The sequence below is a fragment of the Oncorhynchus tshawytscha genome, linkage group LG11 (genome assembly GCF_018296145.1).
Source record: "Oncorhynchus tshawytscha isolate Ot180627B linkage group LG11, Otsh_v2.0, whole genome shotgun sequence".
NCBI classification, from domain to species: domain Eukaryota; kingdom Metazoa; phylum Chordata; class Actinopteri; order Salmoniformes; family Salmonidae; genus Oncorhynchus; species Oncorhynchus tshawytscha.
This window is the reverse complement of record NC_056439.1, coordinates 27631766-27637765: the sequence shown is the minus strand read 5'-3', so window position 1 is coordinate 27637765 and position 6000 is coordinate 27631766. Positions and strand designations below refer to the sequence as shown.

Here is a 6000-nt window from a genome sequence, read left to right as displayed (position 1 = left end):
CCAACCCTGACTTGAATGGGAACTGCCATCTATGGATTATATTTCTATGGTTGGTTGCGGCTGTAGGTTTGCTTTTTGCAGATTTCAAAACACAATCGCGGAAAAAATGTTCAGTTTGGAAAGCAAATGCCCACTGCTGTCTGTAGAACAAATAGAACGTTTTTTCAGGGCCGCCCGAGTGTCGCAGCGGTCTAAGGCACTGCATCACAGTGCTTGAGGCGTCACTACAGACCTGGGTTCAATCTCAGACTGTGTCACAACCAGCCGTGACCGGGAGTCGCATAGGGCAGCGCATAATTGTTCCAGCATCGTCTGGGTTAGGGGAAGGTTTGGCTGGGGGTGGCTTTACTTGGCTCATCGCACTCTAGCGACTCCTTGTGGTGGGCCGGGCACCTGCAGGCTGACTTCAGTCATCAGTTGAACGGTGTTTCCTCTGGCACATTGGTGTAGATTTGGTAAGCTATTGCCACAACAAGCACATCGGCCATCACCATGAGTAGCCTATGGCTTCATCTTCATCATTAGTAACTTACTGTAGCCTATAATATACATCTCCTCCTAATATTGTACAATCTGTGTGTCATTTCATTGGCCTGGGCTATTGTTGGTTTGAAGTCAAGACCAGTTTAATCTCAGTTTGTCAGTGTCAGAGTAGCCACTCATTTCAGTCATTTGTGTGGTATTAAAAAATATTCAGCTAATGTCTTCCATCATGTAAATGAGGTGGAATTGCATGAAATGCATTTTTAAAAGGCAGATTTATTTTCAGACCCTGCCCCCCAAAAAAATCCCGTGGGTGGAATTATGGTCTGGGGGGCGCTATAAAAAAGGACAAAGCCATGGGGTCTATGATTTCTTAAACTGGGCACAGTCTGTGGGAATTCCTATGGAACAGTGGGAATGAACACACTGGCAGGCAGGGTGGCAACAGCTGGCATTTTGGGAGAGCAGGCATGTGGTGTGTACATTGACAACATTTATTTAGCCCAATAGGCTACTAGTCAATTAGTGCAGAACTTTGTGCAGTTAATCAAGGAAATATACATTTCCAAGCAATAATTCCAGGCAATTAAATGTGTTGCAAATATTGGCTTCATGAACCTTTATAGCCAACAATTGAAAAACAATTTTGGTTGGCCAACCAAAAGAGAGATTGAATGCATTATCATGGATGCATAGGCCTATTCAAGGCCAATATTTAAGATTTGATAGCAAGCAAAGTAAGAAAATATAGAAGGACAACAACTATAAATCCTTCTCATTCGAAGGAAAACAACTGTAAATCATGGCAAACATACTTGTTATTTTGGAGGAGTGTTTTTGAGAGTCAAATAAAATCCAGATTGCGTTTACGTAGCGCCTACTCCACGTGACTGGCGGTTTGGAAAAGTTGCTGTGAGGACCTGCTACTGCTCTTCCATCGAGACAGCAGCTGTGGCGCGCTAGTAGTCCAGCACTGCGAGAGTTTGAGGCGCTCTGTCTTTCTTTGAAATACGACTGTTGAACGAAATTAGGTTACTTCTATGTCAAAAAGGACATGCTACCTTTTACTTTGATTGGATAACAGGAACGACTTTGCAAGTGAAAGTTCATGGACTCACGTTGATATCCTTTGAGGCTTTGACGCTTGAACCACACGTGAAACAGTCGCCTAACAAGAAGTGAGTTACTTTGATATTTACTGTTCTGTTTACTCTCGGTTTTTCACATTATGAACATGTTATATACACACAATAGCAAGTTCAAATTGTGTGACGAGTTATCTACGTTTGTACTGGACTTTCGTTCAACAATTAACATTAGAGCGTCCTGTTTGTGTCACTCTGTCTTCACGGTGCCTGTAGCAAGATTCAGCTAAATATCCCCTCGACGTTGCTACTGTTAAAGGCTATACATTAGTTTACGACCTATTGCACACGTCAAAACATTCATTCAATCTTTTATTCAGAATTTGAAGACTTACATCTTGTAAAATGCATGCAAAACAAGTCATTTAAGTATTTTGGGCTGAAGTCTGACACCAAGTTCATTTCAGTACTACACTGTCAAAGTAAAGTTTGTTCAAGTTGTACAGAACATTCGACTATTGCAAAATATGTATTTCAAAGGCATGCAACTCACACTACACAGCAACCACGCCGCCTAATTTTGAAGTCTGATTTTTCCCATGCTCATAATTTTCAAACTGAGACTATGGTGTTTTGAACACTAGCTAGACATTGTTCAAACTTCAAATAGCCCCCGATCTGATTTCAGGGAGGCTTTTCTCACAAGCTTCATAGAATGGCAAATTATTTCATTTATGCTCCTAATAATAATGCATCCTGCTAGTTTCATATTAGGATGCTTTATTGCAAGAGCTACATTTTCATAACCTGAAGCTCATTATTATGTGCTCATCTGTATATTAAGACATTAACTGTGGGTTGAACTTAATAGAAAATGTCAGTCAGGCTCAGGGGAGAACGACTGACCCCTCTCATTGAAGCCACGACGTTCAAGGCCGAGCACGGTACTGCAGGCATTCTTTGCAGAAAACCGGATCTCCCATTTATAGGGAATGGGAAAATGGCAATTTATATTACACTTGATGTATGTCCTTGAACCGGTTATTCTGAAATCGCACACAGAATAAGTTATAAGGATCATGTAGTAGCTATTGGCAGCCTGCAGTACCCCGGTCAGAATGCTGCTTGAGATACTCAATGAGAGGGGGCAGCACTTAGCTAGCCTGCAACGTCACTACCTGGAGTAGCTCAAGCTGCTCATGTTATGTCTACGTAAATCTCCCACATGAAACGACATTTTAAGACTTCCTTGGCTTCAAATGCACTATTTGGTGTTCTCATAGGAACGAATTGTATTACGTGATCGATAGCGTTTTCCATTCATAAATAGTCATTGGTCAGGCTATTGAGAAAGCCATTTATATTCGTGGGATTTGATTTGTTTGAATACCACACCCAGCAATAAGGAAATGTCACATGACTATCATTGATCATAAGTTTGTTTGACTTTTATGGTTTATAAAAACCCAGGATGTCCTGTTCATATGAAACTCTTGTTGAAAGCAGTAACCCTAATGGAAGGCGGTTTTCCATGAGGAAAAAAAAAATATTTACCAGGCTAATGGCCAGATACTATTGTATGTGTAACAATGCAATGCTCAGACAGCTGATTTAAAAAGGGGTTAGTACTTGACTTCTGCTCTCTCACACACCTGCACACAGAGAGAGAACATTTTCCACATTTTCACTTTAATAAATACAATCGTGTACCACATGATCCTATGGAACATTACAAGAAGGAGAATGTAGAACACAGCGGAACACATGGCTTGCTGAATCTATGGAACACATGTTCTGAAGTGAAGCACTTGTGGAAACTGTATAATTTTGCAGGGCTATTGGCCCTACTCCAAAACCATATCAAAGCAATTCATTGGTTATTAGTTCATGCAAATGTGCATGTTGCTGTAACCTTGCTAACCTACAATATTATTCTGTCATAACTTAGTGGCTATGATATTGGACTTGAGTAATTTCAAAAACATCATAATTTTATGTCATTGCAAAGCAATTAGGCTCGCCCCAAATGATTATGTAACAAGTGTAATAACATGTTTGTTTTGTTACTAGGGTAATTACAGTAGCCTTCAGGGTTACTCAAATGGCATGAGTGGAAGGTAATGTAAGGTGTGACCCCACTAAAATCAGGCTGTTACTAATAATTTTCCTCTGAACATTGTTATTTTTCCCAGTTCCATAGTGTTTAGGCAAGCTACAACGCTGAGCTTGAGTTTGTATTGGAGCGAAAGGGTGGAAGAAGTCATTTGGAAAATGCAATACATTTTTAGCTGGGTGGTAATTGCTCATTGCAGATAAATCCTATCTCTGTATTGCCAAGTCTCTGACAGGTTGGGGCCATGCAGGGCTGCTGTTTCCACCTTATTCACCTCATCTCTTGCTCTCCTTAATACTACTTCTTATCTCCTAGCTGTTGACCAACCCAATTAACTCCAAATGCACACCACACTCCCATGAAGTATTTAATTGCAACATTTAGGCTGCTCAAGTACACCATGAAAGATAGGCTATTGGAAATAATTAGATTATCTAACCTATTACACATGGTGTGATGATTTTGACTGGGGTTTCTCTGAATGTCCACTGCCATGCTTGCTGGAAGGGAAAGTGGAGACACTCCTTTTTTGTGCAATGAGAAGATAGCCGAACTAACGAGGCCAGTTTCCTGTCTTCAGTGGCTCATATAATGGAGAGTGGAGAAAAAAACATCCTTGCTAGTTTCCGATGAAGCTTCAACATGGGAACACACTGTCCCATCCCACCACTTGGCTGGAGGATGCACACATGAAATGACATCACTAGGCAAGTGTGTATGGGCAAACAACCTTAAAACACTTTATACAAATTACAAAGCATATTCATGCAAAACCAACACCGCTAAGGGAATGTTAACTTCATATGGCTGCAGGGGCAGTATTGAGTAGCTTGGATGAAAAAGTGCCCATTGTAAATGGACAGCTCCTCAGTCTCAGTTGCTAATATATGCATATTATTATTAGTATTGGAAAACACTCTAAAGTTTCCTAAACTGTCAGAATATTGTCTGTGAGTATAACAGAACTGATATTGCAGGCGAAACCCTGAGGAAAATCAAAACAAGTGGCTTCTATTTTGAAAACTCCATGTTCCATAGCCTCCCTTTGCTGGATTTAAAGGGCTATGAACCAGATTCCTTTTCCTATCGCTTCCTCAAGGTGTCAACAGTCTTCAGACATAGTTTCAGGCTTTTATTTTGAAAAATGAGCCAGAACGATAACATCGCGTCAAGTGGTCACATGAGTTTTGCTTGCGCAACAGAATTTGGACAGCCATTGTTTTCCCCTCTCCTACTGTGAAAGACATTTGCAGTTGATATAGTATCGATTTATGTATTTTAAAAACAACCTGAGGGTTGACTATAAAAAAAAGGTTGACATGTTTCTGTGGACATTATGGAAACTATTTGGAATTTTCGTCTGCGTTGTCGTGACCGCTCTTTCCTGTGGATTTCTGAACATAACGCAACAAACAAACAGAGGTATTTTGGATATATATGGAACAAACAGAACATTTGTTGTGTAACTGGGAGTCTCGTGAGTGAAAACATCCGAAGATCATCAAAGGTAAACGATTAATTTGATTGCATTTCTGATTTTTGTGACCAAGCTACCTGATGCTAAGTGTACTTGATGTTTTATCGTGCGATCGATAAACTTACACAAACGCCTGGATTGCTTTCACTGTAAAGCATAATTTCACATTCTGACACGACAGGTGGATTAACAAAAGGCTAAGCTGTGTTTTCCTATATTGCACTTGTGATTTCATGAACATAAATATTTATAGTCATATTTATTGTATGTAGCGCTATGCTATTCAGAGGTTGTTGATGACAATTATCCCGATAGGGGAATTTCAGCCATGACAGGTTAAGTGATACTTCAATAACAGGTTTCCAATTTGTCATACTTCAGCTAGTTTGGATCTTTGTTTGTTTTACAGGTAAGGAGGATCTATTGACACTAACTTTGCTTTTAATACTTGCAGTGCATTTGGAAAGTATTCAGACCCCTTTCCCACATTATGTTACGTTACTGCCTTATTCTAAAATGGATTAAATTAATTTCTTGACTCATCAACCTACTCACAGTACCCCATAATGACAAAGCAAAAACAGGTTTTTAGAAATTTTAGAAAATTGAAAACATATATTATTTACATAATTATTCAGACCCTTTGCTATGAGACTCAAAATTGAGCCCAGGTACATCCTGTTTCCATTATTCATCCTTGATGTTTTTACAACATGATTGGAGTCCACCTGTGGTAAATTGACTTGATTGGACATGATTTGGAAAGGCACACACACCTGTCAATAAGGTCCCACAGTTGATTATGCATGTCAGAGCAAAACACAAGCCAAGAGGCGGATTGA

At 39.9% G+C, this 6000-nt stretch overlaps 1 protein-coding gene across 4 annotated transcripts in view; it reads left to right on the top strand.

Moving 5' to 3' along the window:
• The first annotated feature begins 1364 nt into the window (after positions 1–1364).
• The window catches only part of stxbp6 (syntaxin binding protein 6 (amisyn)), a 113030-nt gene continuing 108394 nt past the window's right edge, over positions 1365–6000 (top strand). For 2 of the 4 annotated variants that reach the window (XR_006084553.1, XM_024437099.2), the window contains exon 1: positions 1366–1661. The gene's annotated coding sequence lies outside the window, so the exon portion shown is untranslated. Of the gene's footprint in view, positions 1662–6000 lie in introns of all 4 variants that reach the window. The other 2 variants (XM_024437100.2, XM_024437101.2) reach the window with 2 other exon arrangements.